Source organism: Neodiprion virginianus, chromosome 4, assembly GCF_021901495.1.
Source record: "Neodiprion virginianus isolate iyNeoVirg1 chromosome 4, iyNeoVirg1.1, whole genome shotgun sequence".
NCBI lineage: Eukaryota > Metazoa > Arthropoda > Insecta > Hymenoptera > Diprionidae > Neodiprion > Neodiprion virginianus.
The window spans coordinates 8000643-8020686 of NC_060880.1; the positions used below are offsets into that span (position 1 = coordinate 8000643).

The window sequence follows — 20044 nt, forward strand, 5'->3', positions numbered from 1 at the left end:
GACCCTCGACCCAGCGCTTCAATATCACATGCGCACGACCCCGGGTACATACCTGCATATTCACGTCACTCTCGCGATTAGCGATAGAGCCGTGAGGAGCACTCTGCAGTCTTGAAATTTTCAATAACATCTCACCCGGCAACCCGATTCGCTAACCTAACCAAACCTAACCTAACCCAACCAAACCTATCATAACCTAACCAAATGTAACATAAGTCAAACCCAACCTCGAAATTTTCAATAATATCTCAGCCGGAAAACCGGTTCGCTTACCCAACCTAACCTAACATTTGGAAGGAAATCAGAAAAAATTCAAGAAAACTAACCTAACCTAACCCAAAATTTGAAAGAAAATCAGGAAAAATGCTCGAAACCTAACGTAACCCAACCGATCCTTGATATTTGCAATAATCTCGTACCCGACAACCCGGTTCGCTAACCTGATTCAACCTAACCCAAAATTTGGAAGGAAATCAGAAAAAATTCTCGAAACCCAACCTAACCGAACCCAAAATTTGAAAGTAAATCAGGAAAAATGCTCGAAACCTAACCTAACCTAACCCAACATTTGAAAGGAAATCAGGAAAAATGCTCGAAACCTAACCTAACCTAACCCAACATTTGACAGGAAATCAAGAAAAATGCTCGAAACCTAACCTAACCTAACCCAACCCAACCCAACATTTGACAGGAAATCAGGAACAATGGTCGAAACCTAACTCAACCTAACCCAACATTTGACAGGATATCAGGAAAAATGCTTGCAACCTAACGTAACCCAACCGAACCTTGATATTTGCAATAATCTCGCACCCGACAACCCGGTTCGCTAACCTAACCTAACCTAACCCAACATTTGGAAGGAAATCTGGAAAAATGCTGATTACCCAACCTAACACAACCGAACCTTGTAATTTTTTAATAATATCGCACCTCCTTTGAATGGATTGTCAGTCTACGGGATTGAGAGGGTGGTCAGAACGTCATTGGACCAATGAAGCTATCACTTAGCTTTTTTCTCTTCAATCCTCCATCAATTGAACAAAGGAAATTTTCAATCCTGCCAGAATCTCAGACGTTTCAAGCATTCACTTTGGATCAAGCGACACTTATTGGTCCGATTTCGACAGCGTTTATCGTGTTTCACCTCCTCGTAAGGGGTCCAATTTTTTCAAGTTATCCAAATTTGAAACGGCAAAGATTAAGAAGAATCCCAGATGCAGCTGAACGTTAATAAATCAGAACCAAGGCACTTCTAATACAACGAACGCCGGCTTTGATATTACTTTCTAGTAACTTGTACACATCGTGCGATAATTAAAGTGCCAGAGGAGAGGGTGAAATTCCCCGATCCCTTGATCCACGTTAAATTGCTTGCTTATTTCTGGTTTCATCTTCAATCCAAACAAAATCTCACAACAATAATACCAGAACACAAAATGAATAAAGAATGACGAAACGTAAAACGAGGTAAACGGCTCCGAGCGTTGAATGCGATTAATTATTTAGCCCATGCGGAGTTTTTATTCGAACGACATCGTTGATTACGTTTAGAAAACGTGTCCTCCGAAACTTGGCACCCAACGATAAATCAGTCACATCAAGAGATGTTTCGTTTCATGAAACGTGTAATTTTTTTTACCCGATACTGTTATTTCAAAAAAAACTTGTTGTCTTCCGCACAGTTGCAGTTGGTTCAACTTTCTGACATATAAGTTTCACCGCATTCGTTCGTATAGAATTTCGAACTTTCAATCCTGTCCAATTCGTGCTGCTTTCTCTTCAATCGCGAAAAGTCCAAGCTCCGCTGAAAATACCGCAGGCAAGAAAAAACGTTGGTGTCAAAAATGACAAACGCAATTGTCACGATAACTTAAATTAAAAAACGTAATTTTCAGTGCGACCCAGCTGCAGGAATAGCCAAACAGGTGAATCGTAAAACGATCGATTTCGGCAATGTGAATATACGTGATGTTGACACTTTGAAATTGAGGACGTGTAAAATCCAGGCATTTTCCACCGAATTAAACGTCGACGAGATGCAAAGTACCCGCAGCGACACGAGGGTGCTAATTATTAGGAATATTGAATAACGTCGAGCTTTTCATCTCTCGCCGTTGAAAGTTTACCGAGTAAACGTATTTACGTAATATCACACCTGATTCTACGATGTGCTAAAACCGTACGCGTTAGTCGGTAGGAAAAAGGAAAAATCGGAAATAAAACAACCCCGTGAAACTGTGCACGCTTTTTACCGTACAACGAGTAAGTTTAAATATACCGGCGCGTGACGACGAATCGTACTCGGACCTGCACATGAATTATGTCTGTCAGATTGTGAAACACTCTTTGCGCCTCGGCTTAAAGTATCAGTGTTAAGTGTCATTTTTACCTTGTCCGCATTACTCTGACTCCCGAATTGAAAACTTTTATTACGGGCAAGTTGACGGAGGGAGAATAATTCGTAGGAAAAGAACAAACAAACTGAAAAGAAAAAGAGTTCGACATAGAAAGAGTGAGAGAGAGAGAGAGAGAGAGAGAAACGGAACGGTCAATTCGTTGTCAGACAGATGTTTTACTCTTATGTAATCTTGACACTGAGATAAAAATTCAATTACCTCAAAAATTCTCGACTCAACAGAGGAAGTTGAAATGAAGCACTTTATCTCAAAGCTGGCGACAGAAGTAAATACAAAATATAATAACGGCGTGTAATAAAATTTTTCCATGTCAGAACAAGTTTCGTTTATCCAACATCCTGGCCATATTTCATTCGGAGGCTGACGCAAATGGAACAGTCGAGTCAAATTGAACAGTCAGTCATACCATCGGTTTAACAATTCTACCGGGTGAAATAACTAGATCTTCTTTTTATACCCGCGAATAAAAGGCTCTTGATTCAGTGCAAACTTGGAATAACTTTTGTCAAGTGTATCTACTGTGTTACACCTTTGTAATAAATTACTCTTCTTCACCTTTGGTGATATAAGACGAGTATTGTTTTCGGTCGGAATTCACTTTTTCTTATTTCGATGAATCTTTGTGTTTTCGAAGAAGATTTTTTTTTTTTTTGAATGTTGGTCTGTCGGTTTGTGCGATAAACTACCGCAATGATCTCGGAAATGACTGGATGAAAACAAAATTTGAAACATGTAAGATTTAACAACGAAATGATGGGCATGAAATACTGTGATGTCTGCTTTAATTTGAACTTCCGATTCTACCGGAAATAAATCGATTTTCAATGTTTTACCGATAAGCGTGTTATACTTTTTCCTTCTTATTACTTGTTACAAATAAACTATATTGTACCTGACACGCGAAAGAAAAGTAGAACGGAGTTTTGTGTACACGTGTTACGTCGTAGTCAGAAAGAAGTGGCCAAAAAAGCACTCGACTCTTCTTCATCGGATTTTGCAACCTGCTAAAGCCCGACTAATTTCTAAAAAGAGAATTCGAAATTCGCCCTCGAGTTGCCAAAGGAATTTGATCTCACTGGGAGTAATTTAAAACGACTACCTTTGAATGTCACGATTTGAATTTGGGAGATCTTAGCCTGAACTCTCGTGATTTTGAAGATATATATCTCAGAACGCAAAACTGGTTCGCATTTTTTTTTTACACTTTACTAATGCATGGGTCTTTTACGGAGTGCCCGTGAGCAGAAAAAACACATCACCCTAAGATTCGAGTTTGTGAGCACAATATCTTTAAGTTACGTACATTTAAAGTTCGGTAGAGTTAAAAGTTTTATTTCTCAAATTGCCCAGTTATTTGGTTGGATTGGTTCATATGAACATGATCATTTTCCTTTTTCGACCGATGAAATTTATGTACGATCAAAGGATCGAGGTACAAGAATATCATCGGCATAAACTGCACATGGGATTCTAGCATTTCCGGAGCGTCCGTTTTTCCAAATCTGTAATAGTGCAGAAAAACGTAACGAAATACATAACAACATTTTTGAGCTCTTATAGGAAATTCAGTTTTCGTTACAGTATTTTCGACAAAGGCACGAGTTTGACATTTGGAAAGTCGAAGTTTTGACTATTCGGTATTTTCACGATTCAATAATTTGCCCCTCGTAATCTAGGCCAATCTCACGAAAAAAAAAAAAAAATGTCCGTATAAAATTATTTGTATATTTTTGCCTTCTCAATTTTTTTTTTTCTATATTCATCTCGCCGTATTTATGTTATTTTTACGTTTTCAACTGTCGGTAGTTTAACCGTCGGGATTTTGTCCCGTCGACTTTTTTGTTTTTTCACATTTTTGTACCCCACCTCAATTCTTTGTCGTTATGAAAACTCCATTTTCAACAAGGGCTAGACAATATTCCTGGATTTCGCTACCTTCTTCGACATTTTTTTCAGATTTCAGCAAACAACTGCTTTGAAAATAGCAAATTAAATGATAAATATCTGAGATAGAGAATGCCGAAAAAGATTGAGAAATAAATCGCCCTGTATTTTTTGATTAGTACTTTTATGCAAAATATTCCGTGGCAAATCTCAAATCTGAACTTTCGATCTTGATCGATCCCTTGAGGAATGCCTCATATACGCAATACCGAGACACAGTATAACTACTGTCGTAAATTTATAAACGATACCAAAAATCCTGGAGCTTGCTAACTCACGCTTATACCAAAAAATTCTGGTTAAAATTTCGTAGTAATATCTCGAGTTTCTGTCTTTTACCTAATAACCGCGACTCCATGTACAATAAATCAAGTTTCAACGAAACGCGTTGTGAAATTAAGTATGCACATTATTTCAGTATGTCGTACATGCACAATAATAAAGTATAGTTTATCTCGACACTGGGTATATTCTAATTGTGGAAATAAGTATAATTTACGTCCCCCGCAGAACGAAATGAATCCAATGTTGTATAATTTTTCAGAGCAAAAGCATGATGGTATATAATTCGGGCTCGAAAAATGAACGCTATGGTTTTTCACGAGACGCAATTATTTCAAATAGCCTGCGAAACTAGGATGTTAGCATAGTGTATACCGGAACAATCTCTTGAAACTTGAAAATCAACTGCGCATGAGCGAGTTTTATCGGCTGTTCATCGCAGGCTGGCCATCCCGAGTTTCAGCTGTCAAACTATTTCTAGCGGCGATGTAGTTGACACGAAATTTCGAGGTTAGAATCTCGAATAATCGAGGCAGCGACTCTGAAAGGTTTGGGAAGCATTTGTCATCGGGTCGGCAAGTCGATTCTTCAAAGTACGATCGAAATTTAATGCTTATGCTCATTGAAAATTCATACGTACAAATTTTGCTTACGTTGGCTCGCCTGCATCGCAGTCAAGAACATAGCGAGAAGATTTCGCCGACCAATGATATTGAATTATTTGGCGCATGCGCGGTTGATTTTTACAAGCTTCGAGAGATTCCGGCATATAATATTATATCTATAAAAAATGGCAAACAATCGTTGCATGGTTCTATTACTCATGTTCCTACTCGTGCAGAAGAACCGAATCGAAAAGCAGAGTTCGGTGATGTTTTCCAGCGTGACGAGAGACGAAGCGAACCAATGTCAAGTAAATGATTAAAAAAATCAAAAAATAAAACAAACCAAAATAATTGATCGAAGAAACCAAGTAAAAAAATCACATCCAACAAAGTTCGTCCAGCTGCGACTTAGCGAAAGGCGTCTCTGTGTGCGTACATCGATTTTACCGAAAAGAGGAACGACGCGGCTTCGGAAATACCGTCAATTACACCATTTCCCCCTTCATTAGTCAAGCATTCGAAAGAGCACTTCGACGAATCAGCTGAGGCACGCCGTGGGGAACGGATGGCAATATATCATTTCGGCTAAGCTTCGACCCTCGGTGCCAATCGGGAGTTCGATGCAATTACCTACCTTCCTTCACCCCGTTCCGTTTCTTCTCTTTCGGGTTCTGCTTGTTCGGTTGTTGTTTATCCTGTATTTTTATTTTCCGAAATCGCACCTCGCGAGTCAACTTTCATCTGAATTTTATATATATATATATATATGTGTATATATATGTGTGTGTATACTCAACGAAGCGGCGCGGCCATCAAGCAATACGACACCGGATAATGAAAATCGTGCGAAGATATAAACGCTTCCTGCTTTGAATTTCGGTAAATATGACACACGGGTCGTAATGACGGAGTTTCCGGTTGTTAAAGCACGTCGCGTCAATCCCGTGACCAATTTAGTTTGAAAATATAATTTCATATGACTGCAGACGTGAAATGGGGTGATGAACTTGAAAGTATCTGTAGGACGTTAAATTAGATAAACAATCAGGAAAATGCAGATAAAGACTTTGACTGTTTTTCTTTCTAAAAATTCTTAACATTCGATGAAAAAAGTCAAACATTAACATTTGGTCATTTGTTTTTAGTAAAATTTTTTCATTCCATCTTATACCGCAGCTTCTCGCTCTCTCCGCTCGAACATTAATTTTTGCATTATGAGTACTTTTTCTTTTTCATTCATCCTTTAATCCGATAACCTGGCATCAGGGATTGTTTTGCATATGAATATTTTAATCATATCTCACCACAGGTGTCAGGCAAATTATTGCAAACGCCACTCTGCCGTGAGCTTGAGTCGGACAGACGGATGATTGAATATATCTGATTTACCTTCTGCAGGCGTTGGAAACTGATCTCTCGGCGATGAGAGAGACGGTAAAGTTCTTACGGACGACAATAAAAAGAAAACACAGAAAACACGCGGCTTTAGGTTGGCCGTGAGCCAGCCGTCCAACTTCCCGTTTTTACACTGCAGGATCCAAGTTCACAGCAGAAAAAAAAAATATCGACATCGAATCGAACTTCGAAAGAAAAATTCAGATTTGTGATTAATGATTTGAAAGCCTTCAGGTATAATATTACATAAAGAGATGACGATTTTTTTTTATTTTAAACTACTATAATAGATCCTCCGTTGCAAATTTTAGAAGTCTTTCCTCAGATTTGTCATCAGCCACCCAAAAAACTTTCGAGTATCAATTTTTAGCGAAATCCATATGCTTTTAGTTTATTTTTCAGCATATTGAATATGCCAAATTTAAGTTGTGCAAATTAGACTTTAGATTTGTGATAAGCGACCTGAAAAAGCTTACGGTACCAATTTTCATTTAAATACATTCATCCATTATCAAGATATCATCCTTTTCATTTCATCTTTCAGAATTTTGGTATTTTAATAATTCGAAAACTACTGAACCGATCAAAGTCAAAATCTAATAAGTTTTAATTTTGGAAAAGCCACGTCGATTGAGACCAAATTCATTGAAATCCGGTAACTTTTTCTCGATATATCATTGAACAAAAAAATTGATCGCACCCACGAAAACGTTGATCCGAAAATGGTCGGAGATGATTCTCTAGATCTTGAAACGTCAAGATCTAGTGAAAACTCAGCCTTTAAGGAGGTTGGTAAGCACTTCTCAAGGGCTAATAAAATAACGAACTAGCTTCTCAATTAATAAAATTGACAAAATAATTTCGAAGTAAAGATTTTCGACAAATTACTAATGTAATATGCATCGTTTGTCTTCTAATCACTTTTTCCAAATGAACTGTATTTGGCTATTACACAATTCCGAAAAAGTATTCTATGAGCATTAGCTCAAGGATAATGCGTAAAACCTCGTGCAAAAATTTTTCACTATTTTTCAGAAACAATACAGACAAAGATCTTCATATTTTACAAACATCTTCTTAAGAATATCATAAACCATTTAGATAGTTTTTCATTGAGTTGCCTACATTTTTTGCGAATGATTTTTGAATAACTTGAGACGCTTGATTACATTCCAAGTTTCTTCTCCAACCTCCTTAATTTTCGGAGTGATTACAATAACTTCCTTTTTTCTGTGAAGATAGCGAAACGCAGTTAAAAATTGGAACATCTTGTCTGTATGAAAATCGACAAGGACTTAAAAGAGAAAAATGCTGCCATGCAGTCAGTGGTTTTTATAAGAGTAGCTTAAAATGTTGCGGAAATCAAAACGCCATCCGTATTTCAGTTTTTATACTCATTCACTCTAACGATGCATCTGTACCACGTGATTGCGGTGTCACCTCTGTGAAGGAAACTTTTTTCACGGCAGGACAGTAATGGATAGGCAGTTTCCGCAGCTAATACCGCAATGTATCGTACATATATGTGACTATTCGTGCCTGAGTTGCGATCAATTTTTGTAATTAAATTGCGGTTGAATGCATTACGGATACTCTCTTCGTACGGTGCGGTTTATAGGTGAAACGTTTTATACAGAGTAAAAAGTAGAGCGAACGGAAAAAGTGAGCTTGAAAGGATTAACGAATAAAAGCTCGACCATGACGGAATTGAAGAATTTTGATATTTAATTATTCTCCATTTTCTCCAATTATTCGACCTGCTGACGCACATTTTTTGTCAGGGAAATCAGAGAAACGGTTAAAATGAATTATCTATGATGATTTGAGATCTCATTCCAGTTCGCACAGCTGCAAGTGTGATTTTAAAAATAAAAATACAGTTGACGGGTCGGTAAAGAATCGTACGGTTTCGGGCAGGTCCGGAAACCATCGGAAGGGGTCGAGAAAAATTCGGAAAGGTTCGGTCGGGTCCGAAAACGATCGAAACGGGACGGAAAAAAAATCGGACGGGTTCGGGTGGGCTCGGAAACGGTCGAAACGGATCGGAAGAGGCTCTTTTATAACGTTTAACTTTTTGACAGAGCCCGAAAGGTTTCCGAAGGTCAATTCAATCTTCAGATTCAACGTGTTTTAGACTTTCCGTAGACTTGTCACACTTTCCATGCGGCCTTTCGAAGTTTCAAACAAAACGAATCATGACGAATTTGAAGAAAAAAATTGTAATATTAGTCAAGGTTTAAGGTTATTATATTATGATGACAATAGCTTCAAATTACTTCCCGTTACTGCAGTGTCGTTTGAGTGATTCAAGTAACTACATTACTTTGCGAAATTGAAATAAATAAAGAACGAATTGATGGATATTGACTGATTTTACTGAAATTAAACTGAATTCATGAGACTCTGTTAAGTGAATCGGATTAATCAATAGTATACTACAACGATCAACAGTGATTTTGTTGCTCTTGACATTCGAGTGGTTTTAGCAAAATTTGATACCAATCACCTTAGGAATAAGCGTAGTTTCTCGAAATTGGCTCTAGTGATTTATTTTATCGACATTTTCATATATAACTCAAGAAAGAAATACTTATATGAAAAAATCAATTTCTTTTTAATATCTAAAGTATACCAATAATATAAAACACAAAAAAAAAAATGGGTCCGTGTACTTATGTACGCGCGTGAGAAGTTATACTTCTTTGGCATCATTAAACAAGCCTTGCCGAATTTTTACACATTTCCGCATTTGTTTTACCCATCTTGAAAACTGAAATAGAAATTGAATAAATAATTTATAAATAATAATACATGCGGACAGTTAACCTAAATTATATTGGAGCACTTGAAAAAGTATACAAGCACAATTTTTTTCACCAATATTTACGAATAATAAACAAATAAAAAAATAAAATAAATAACAATAATCAAAATATTCAAATTAAATCACTACTGAATATAATTTATTAGCACATGTATAATTCGCACTTGCATGAAACTAAAACACGTGTTGTAAATATAGAAACTAGAAACATGTGGATCAATATTACAAGTATGAAAACAGTGATCAGAGCCGACGAGCGTGCCAACATGTGCGACTAATAGAGGTTCTATTTCTATTTTGTTGGTAGCTATGTAGTCCGGTCGAGAAGTGAGTTTACTGAGAAAAATCGTTAGAATGGTCTTAAAAATATGGCGATTGGTGCATTGGATTCATTTTGTTTATAACTATTGAAATTTTTAATGGCGGATTAATTAAAAAATACCGGTTTCATCATTTTAAATTCTGAATCCAATGCACCAATCGCCATATTTTTAAGACCATTCTAACGATTTTTCTCAGTAAACTCACTTCTCGACCAGACTAATGAGCGGTTTAGCGGGCAGCTTCAACCTGTTACTTTTGTGTTACAGTGATTCGCGCGTATCTTAAAATTTCGCTCTCAACGCGCCTAAAGAAGTATAACTTGAAAAATAATTATTTGTCACTCTGATTTTTTCCGCGAATTTTCGTGTTCAAGACATTACAATAACATAAAAATTACAGCCAATTCAGTATAACGATAATTTTATTCGTAAATTCTACGTTCTCAAACAGTAAAATTTACGTAAAATATCAGGACAACGAGAAATTTTTTTTTTTTATTTTGTTCAGCTGTGCTTCCTAATCGTAAAAAAATTCGACTGTAATTCAAATAGGCTTTAAAAATCGATCGTATACCTGATTTCCAAGAACGTTCACGAAGTAAAAAGTCAATTTAACGGTGCTTGCTTCACGTTCGCATCTAGAATTGTTTATAGCATAGTTCTATTTGGAAGCTGTGCATTTCCCGGACACGAGCAAACCTGAATACAAGAGGTCCGGATATTCGTTGTAGCGAACTTTAACGGGGGGTCAAAAATTTTCTCCAAATTCTACGTCACGTCCCAGGACTCAATTCCAACGGTTGCCTGAGGGAGCCACACGTCCTGCGATCAAATTCAACCGTGTCGTTATAAGAGGAGGTAATACTCGTAGCAGTCCTACGTGTGTAATAGGGCTTCGATACTTCGCGTCGCGCGTCGGTGGGAAAGGAATGAACCAATGGGCAATCCCTTCGCTTAACTTCGTTCCCGCCCTTATGGCTGCAGGGTAAAACCGGGAGCGAAAAGGGCCACATTGAACATCAATTTCTTCCTAGCTGCAAATACACGCCCGGGGACTTTCACGTACATCCACCTTGTTTCCTTCTTGACGATTTTACCTCCAAGGGCTTAACGCACTTCCACCAACGACGATCGCCGATCCTTTTCTTCCTTAATCCAAATAACCTCTTTCTCTCTCTCTCTCTCTCTAGAATCTACCCTAACGCCTTTTCAAGTCAACCCTTTTTCACGTGCCTATTGTTCTTAATCGTCGGGATGCGCAATTTTCGTTCCGATTATCCGAAGATGCTGTCGTCATTTTTTTATCTCAGCTCCACGAATGACTTATGAATTTTATAATAACGGCATCTTCACGATTGCCGGGAAATTGTAGTTTTATGGTTTTTTTCTTTTTTTTTACCACTTTGAAATATACCCCCGTAAAATTTCAAATCAAATACCGTTCATCCCAGAAACAGAAAAATGTTATCTCATCCGTGATTATTTATAACTGAAATGACAATCAATATTTTTAATACTTTCAATTACTTGTTTCAAAGTTGAATCATGAGCCAATATCTAAATACAAAACAATGCGATTGTGTTGGATCGGTATAAGTTTTCCAGTAAATATGTTGGAACGTTGTGAGTAAAGTGTGAAGAAAGAATGTTCAATTGTTGCCAAACTTTTGAAATCGTTTAAGATATAACCGTCTCGACGAATATGATTGGCACTACTTTCGCTATGCTGTAATAAACGAGACGAGTCATTAGGCTTGGGAAAGTTTTGTGTATTTCCAGTTCTCTTTTTAAACGGTACGACAGTGAAAAGAGGGTAGAAATGGTGTTTTCCTTGGGGTCGCTAATTATCGCCTTGCCCTTCGTTCAAGAACTCGCGCCGAGGAATAATCAACCGTGAAGTGACTTGCACCTTCATTGACTCAACGAGCGGCGCTGAGCTTCGACTAACATTCGGCCTTAGGAGAGGATTAGAAGCAATTAACTCCAGCTAAGAATGTAATCGGACCGTCGACCAAGCAAACATGAATTCCTACCGAGGGATGCGGGAATTTTGAAGCCCAGTGATATCGCTTCGTTCGTTAGAAGTGAGAAAGCGATGCAGTTGCGAAGAGAAAAATAATGAAGAAGAGGCTAACAATAATACAGACTTAAAACCGAGGCAATTAGGGAGGCATGCCGGAGTAAATCACTATTTTTTCAACGCGTTTTTGAGTTGCTGCTGCTGGTGAGAAATTTCTTCATCGATCTCTTCTTTTTTCCATTTCACTTTCGATCTCGTTAGCTCGATGTTGTTAGAGCCAACATTGGACAAATTAGATCGAGACCGTTTACAAATCTTCAGAATTATACGTTGCAGCTGTAACGAACAATTACCGGTCGCTTTCTTAGTTCATCGCTATTCTTGACAAGGTATATCCCTCAAAGACGGAGGAACAGTTTTCAAAGGTAGAAGAATAAACAAACAACTAAGAAACGAACAAATAGATCGCGTACTGTCCGGTGTTTTAGTTATAGAATTTATATTTTAGCTGATATTTCTCTTTTGGCAAGTTTCTTCCCCTTTATAAATCAGGTATAATGTAAAGAAAGAAGAGACAAGAAAGCCCGAGGAAATAAAAGATGAGCTTGTTTCCTTCCACAATTGTGTGAATTAAAATTTATCCAACCAAGTTACATCTTCGATCGTTTTAATAACTTCGCGAAAATCAGGAAGGTGAAGCTTGCTCTCATTATTGTTGCTTTATAAAACCGCGAGGAGTGTTTCACCAACTTTGGAATGTTAAAACGCTGGGAATAACGTGAAGAAATAAACTTAGGATAATATAACAAATTATTATAAGAAACAGCAAAATTGAAAACAAATTTTGATTTAAGATTATTCGGACATTAGAGCAATGTAAACATAAAAAGCAAAATTCTTAATATGTTATTAACCGTTATTAAATACGTGAAAAATAATTTTTTGAGGAAAATCTGACGTGTAGTTTCTGCGTAATTAATAATTAAAAATTGGCTATTCAGCATGCAGTCAATACGAAATATTGTGTAAAACGCACATTTTTGATACTATTTAACCACAACTGCCAAACATGAAAATACGAAACACATTCATATCAATTTAAATTCTCGTAGATTGCACAAAAATGATGAAAAATGTATTCTGACGCGTAGTTTTGTGAATATATTAATTTAAATGATAAGAAATCACAAAAATATCAGTCAGCCATACTCAAAAATGAAAGACATATCTGACTTGTGAAAAATCGTGTTTTTTTTTTCATTTTATAATTATTTTTCTTTGCAAAACGGGTCAAAATTGAGCTGCTTCATTACTTATTTTATGAATTTATAAACGAAATTCAACGAAACACTGGCAACGACAATATTCAGTAGTTACATGCACTGTAACCAGATCTATTTTATGCGGAAAAATACTCGAGTCAAGACTTTTATTTATTATTTTTACCGGATAAACAAATAAAATAATCCGATCAGAAGTGATCTTAGGTAACACCTAAAATTAAGTTATTATATTGAATGCTCACATATTTTTATTTATTTTTTTTCTAATTAAACAAATGCAGATTGTATTATGACTTAGGGGAGGGGGCAGTAGTCCGTATTGCATTAAAATTGAAACATTGCTTTCGATTTATACACTACGTTACAAATAGATTCAAAAAATTGTAACCTTAACGTTGACACTATACACTTCCCCGATAAATGATCGCTCAATCCTTGTCTGGTACTGACTGTTTTGATATCAATTCTCGTTTGGTTCTGAAGGGTTTGTAAATCTCGGAGGGTCGAAAAGGATTGCCGCAAGCCCGCGCGGAAAAACTCGAAGCGAATTTGAATAATTGTCTTTCCCTTTCTCATCTGGCTCCTGTTAATGCGAGGTTCGTTTTATTATTCTCATCTCTGAAGATGTGAAAAAGAAAACAAAAAAAAAAAAAAAATTCCAGAGCAGAAGGAAGACTGTTGGTAGTAGATTTTTCTGTTACCGGCATTTTTCGTCATCCTTGTCACTCTATGAATCATGGAAGCTCGAAATTACCATCAGCTGACAGAATTATATATTACTTGCATTCAGTAACTGTATTTAAAGATTTTGTGGAATATCGTTCGTATATAGATCAACGTCTTCTTTTTTAATTCAAAACAACGAAGTTGAATCTACGCTAACGTGAACCGAACCCGAAATATTGGGAAAAAATTCAACATGTTTTTACTTATGAGTTACTTTTGAAGAAGTTGAGTTTTTTAAATATTACGTGGCTGAAGTTAGCAACGTTAATGTAACGAAACGTGGCAGGGAAAAAAATCATTATTATGCAATTTTTGAACGACTTTCAAGGAGTTGACTTTTCGAAATATACAAGTATGTTTGGTTGACCGTGGCTTAGACAATCCTAAACGTGTGAAATAACGATTTTTCATAAAAATGCATCGTTACTGTAACGTCAATAACTCTATGTTCATAAAATATTAGCCTACTCTGCTTTATCACGGTTTAACGAATTTCAGATTATCCTTCAGCTGCAAAATAAAGAATTTGCCTAACATGCATTGTTGGAATAACGTAAGTCACTTTCACCCCGTTTCAAATTCGAAGCTCATCTCCGAAGTTAAAACTAATTGGCAATCCAAATCACGCGATACCTTTGTTTCGATATGAAAGAATGGAAGACGTGTGAGATGACATCGTTGATTGTACTTCAAATCTTATTCAGCAAACATAAGTAAATAGATCCAAAAGAGCTTAACGCAATCCGCTGTATTGAATTTTGTCTTTGAAAATGTGAAGAATTGTCCGTTGCAATAATTTGACGTTACATAAGTAAGGTTCATGCGATAGAAAACGACTCGCAAGTAAACTCTGAACCATTAATTTCCCATTAAGCGAACGCTGTTTTATCAGAAGTCTGAAGTTAGTAACGTTGACGTAACGAAACATCATGGAAAAAACAGTTGTTTTACAATTTCGGAACGGCTTTCAAGAAGTTGACTTTTCAAAATATTAACACGTTTTCTTTGTTTTTATTTAGTAGCTATCCGGAAATTCTAAGTAATGATTTTTTCTGAGCATTCATTGTTAAAGTAACGTTGCTAACTTCGACCTCATGTTTCATCGATGACAGAGTTATTTCATTGAGAAACTTCCGGGTGTCTATCCTAACCACGAGTTTACCAACAACGCAATTGGATTATCGAATACCCAGAATTATGTTTCTTCAAGATCATGGGTACAAAAACAAATCGATGCGGAGAATGCCGGAGAGGCAATATAAACATAAACAGTAATTTCATATCAAGAAAGAACGGAGAGAGCGCTCTTTGAGATTTGGTGATCAGCTTTTTACTCTCTTGGCGACATTGGAAGAGTTATATTATTCATCTTTCCATGCTCAATGAACGGTAAGTAAAAATACGATCTTGATACTCATCAATCCAAAAAAGATGCATGCGAATGTCCGATCTCCCGTTTTCCTTTCATCTACAAACATTTCAAACTCTTTCGACCTCCAAGTATTGAAGTACCTGAAGATTCGAAGCTCTTTACCAGCTTCTTCCACATGAATTACTCCTGGAACTTTGCCTGCTCTCTCTCTCTCTTTTTTTTATTAAAAATTCGGCAGCAGCCTCAAAAAAGTGAGGCACGTTCACGAGCACGCTTAAGTATAGGCGTTTTTGAATCCACTCACCTACGGCGGTTAAAGTCGACGACAAAGGGCGAGCATTCTGGTGTTCGTGACCTTAATCCTAACTGATCACTTTATTCCGGTGGACGGCGTCACTGCACACGGATGTATCGCGCTCACGTTTTAACCATCACTGTTTTCATGTGGGTATAAACGTTCCCGTGTCACGTTTTGTCGTCCGGAGTTACAAGGAGACGGACAGACTAGAGAGCTTAACAGTGATCAACGCTCTCAATTTACCGTAATTCAATCAATTTGTTGTGTATAGTCGAGCACTATTGATTAAAAACAAACTCAATTATCCTCCACGTGCGCGTGTAATTGTCAGTTTTCCACTTTCTCGATGGTGTTGGTGCGCGTGGATACCCAAGTTCTATGAAACTGGTTCATCGGGTCCCATTTAACATATGATCTCGTATCTCGTGCCAGTAACCGTTGCTCTTTTTACCCCAACAATTGAAAAGGTCATAATCGAGCTCGAGCCGAAGCACCAAATGCCAGAGCGTGAAGTAGATTAAACAGTTTCCAACTTCCTTTTCCAAATTTTCTCCACGGTTTTTCCACTTTTCATCACCCGACAATGTACCAGTCAATAACCGCAGTCTAACACAAAAATGGAATTAATATCAAAACCGTCTCGTTCTATAGTATTATAATAACTTCTCTCACGATTTCCGGTTACATCAAAGCTTTCGTTCGAGCATCGGAGTAACAGCTACTAAACGAACCACGATTCTCGTACTTTACGTCACCACAAGCAGCGAGATTTCTAATTGCTTCAGGACGACGATCCCTCATCGAACGTCCGACCGGTCATGACGATAGGAAATAAAAAATTTAAAAAAAATAGAAAAAAAAAAGTCGCGATGTAATTACCGCGGTGCATTCGTCTGGCAGTTGGCGTGTTCACGATCGTTACGCGTCACGTATTAATTGATAACGGGTTACATCTCGGACCGCGAGTTAACGAGGCGCGATAACACGTCGGACTAATCGCGCACCGGGTGCGTTTCTACGGGGTGCAGAGTGCGCGATGGCGTCCACGCAAGAGTTGCCGGCAGACTGCGAGAGAGAGCTTGTGCAGAGCCGAGGGAGCGCCGTCAGAGAGAGCAAAATAAGAGGGAGACGGCATCCCGTCCGTGGATGAGAGGGGATGTGGGGGGGGGGGGGGGGGGAGGGGTGGTAGAGAGCAAAGGGAGAGGGGGAGAGAGAGAGAGAGAGAGAGAGAGCAAAGGCACCGGTAGCTCGCCGGCGTGGATCAGAGCGGGGTTCAGCGCAGCATCCCTCTCACATTTTGGTCTGGGCACAAGTTCTGCCTTGCCGTTGTACCTACCGTGTGCCTGCTTATATTCTATTACCTCTGTATAGGCGAACTATATGCAATCACCCACGACCCAGCTAGAGATCTATTTGGACCAAACTGTCATAGCTGAGTTTTCATCGTCCGTAGCCTCGATTGATGGTACGCGCTCTCTTTCTCTCTCTCTCTCTCTCTCTCTCTCTCTCTCGCTCCCTGTTACGTACACTTTGGGACAATGAATCTGAGACGGGTAATTTTTCATACTAGACAGTTGTGTTGGCAATACAGAGAAACCTGCAGCGCCACAGTTGGCCGAGCGCGAAACTAAGTCAATCTCGATAAACGTAAGATAATCCATGACCGTCGAACCTAACCTTAGAATTGACGTGTCAATCCAACAAGTCATTATCCCTGCGGTATTCTGAGATTAGATTCGACGGTCATGGGTTATGTTACGTTTATTGAGATTGAGTTAGTTTCGCGCTCGGTCGACAATGGCGCTATAGGTTTCTCTGTGTTGCCAACATGACTGTCTGGTGTAAAAAATGGGCCGTCTCAGATTCGCTGACCCCAAGTGTACAGTCAGACTTGGAGAATCTGCCCGGGCTCTATGCAGAATAATTTTATTTAGAAAATTGAACGGGGGGTTGGATTTACAATAATTATAAGTAATTCTTATCCGTTTGAGGCGTCGTGTGTTAAAAATAAATGTTAATCCAGTTAACTTGGAGTCCTCATATTCAGTATATGTATGATCGTTCAATGTTATAATTGGTGTAAGGATATGCAATTAATTTTCCCGACAGGGTTCGATTACTTACTAATTTTGAGTCAGCACTCATTGTAATTTGTGTTGTTTGCTAGACGGATACTGAACGACTGACCAACGTCACACGTATATGTGTGAAGACATGTATATGACGTCCAAATTCTTACGCATAGCCGTGTATTTTATTCTGTCTAATGTAAATTATAATGTCCCTGAGAAATTTACAAAGTGAGATTTAATGCCCAGCGAACACATGACCTCCATATGACGTCATATATAGGTCACATAGAGATCATCGAATTTTTACATAGATATGACATAAAAATGACTTTATTGATGACTCTGATACGATGTAATGTAGTATGACATCATTATGACAAAGTACTGACCTAAAATTTGACTTTTATATGACGCCATGATTGTGACTTAAATATTACGTAAATATTATGTCTCATCCCTATCATATGTGTGACGTCACAGCAAAGTCATAAATTTATATATTGTTTACGTAAGAAATAAATCATACATTTACATAAATTACAAATCATATTCTGACGTCAAAAGGATATGATAATACCGTCATATGCTTACGTAAGAAACAACTCATATTTTTAAGTAAAATTGATGTACGATGAACGTCATACTTAAGCATCAGCTTCCGGTCATTCTTTTACATACGAGTGACATAATACTAATGTCACGACGGTATAAAAAAAAACGATCAACGATACTTTTCTATTTATGTTCTATGTTGTATCATGTATTGATTTAATAATTCGTAAGTGGAATTTCATATGACATTTCTTAATTTTTACTTTTATATTTAGTGTCCAAATTTAACTTACGCGCAAATTCTCTTTAAATGCAAACATTAAATATATTTTTAACATTGAAAATATTAGGATATTGTCATAAATAAAATATATAAATCAATTTCAAAATCAATTATTATATTGTAATAGAGGTACAGTAACAAAATAATCACTATTCATAAATGAAAAATATGAACATTTTTACTTTACAAGGTCTGTTGTAACAGTTATATTATTATAAGCATTCTTAAATACTTTTTATTGCTATGACATCAGAATTATGTCCCCGAGATGTCAGGTAAGTTATAATCATGTCAGCCAGACGTCACAATTTTGTAAGCATTGGACGCAACTTTATATCGCTATTTTACCTCAAATTTAAGTCATCTTGGCGTCAGCTAAATAACAAGTACGTCAGCTGGAAGTCATATTTTTGTAAGCTTCAGGTACCGACTTTACTTCTCTATGACATCAGAGTTGTGTCATTTTGACGCCAGTCAAGTCATAATGATGTCAATTGAAATTCAAGTGAAAATACAACATTTTTTCTAATTTTTTCTATCCGAAGTCTATTCAATCAAGTAATTTTATATCCGAAAATTATTCGAACTTTTACAAGTTTCAGGTTATAGCAATGTGATAATTTAGTATGTCGGTTTGTTATTACTATTATCACTGATCATTGTCTATTGCTACTTTATTATTACCATTATCACTAATTTTGTATATTATATTATTGATTCTAATGCATATTTTGTAGCACAGTGTTCAGGTAAAGTACTGGATTTTGACAGAGCTAATTTCAGCTCGCCTCAAAGTGTACTTGGGCGTGAAATATATATCATATCATATCTCACCTTGTTCATGTCTCTATATAACGTAGGTAGATACACATGCGACTACTCTCTCAGTATTGCTGGGATATTCAATCTTTTCGAAGATCTCCCTTTACTTCATTAATTCGCACTTCGTGTAGGGATGAAGACGGATCAGCTTTGCTCACTTCCACGGAGCCTCCGTCATTTTGATACCATTGTTTGTCAATTTCATTCCGTTTTTGAATTTTGTTTTTCTCCAACAGTCACCGATTATTTGCAGGATAAAAAAAAAAAAAAATTCCTGTTATCGTGAGTTAATCGTAGAATCTCAACACAGTTTATACATCGAGTTATTGACTATTTCAAAGTTCAGATAAGATCTGAGCAATCTTATGTGACAGAACTTTCATAAACGCGTGACTTTTCGAGTCGTAAAATACGATTAGAATCCATTACGTTATTTCTTTGCAATTCGTGATGCAAATTGTATTGCAAAATTGAGGAAATGTTTTCTCGAATGTCGATACAAGCTGCTTATGGTACGTTTAAAATTTGTTACTCTTACTGAAATATCTATACGGTATCGTCATTAGATTTCGGTTTTACTATAATATCGAATTTTCAGTTGAAAGTTTTCGAGTGAAGTAACTTCCTCTTTCGTATTTACTTCCGCATTTTTTTCCGTCTTGTTTCTTCTATCCGAGCGAATTCTTTGTCTTGGAATGAAGTACTCAGAGACAATGGTGTATCATTGCCTTATTTCAGTGAAAAGAGGTAGCCATTATCGTACAAAGAAATGACGGGGGCGCGGAGTCGCGTGGAATTCCTTTCAATATTCCAACCTTTGACT

At 37.2% G+C, this 20044-nt stretch overlaps 1 protein-coding gene across 3 annotated transcripts in view; it reads right to left on the reverse strand.

Annotated features, from left to right (window-relative positions):
• LOC124302151 (protein artichoke) overlaps nucleotides 1–16569 on the reverse strand; it is a 121424-nt gene extending 104855 nt beyond the window's left edge. The window contains exons 1-2 of one of the 3 annotated variants that reach the window (XM_046757985.1): nucleotides 16165–16569; nucleotides 15499–16098 (exon numbers count right to left, since the gene is read on the reverse strand). The gene's annotated coding sequence lies outside the window, so the exon portion shown is untranslated. Of the gene's footprint in view, nucleotides 1–15498 lie in introns of all 3 variants that reach the window. The other 2 variants (XM_046757986.1, XM_046757983.1) reach the window with 2 other exon arrangements.
• Nucleotides 16570–20044: the final 3475 nt, after the last annotated feature.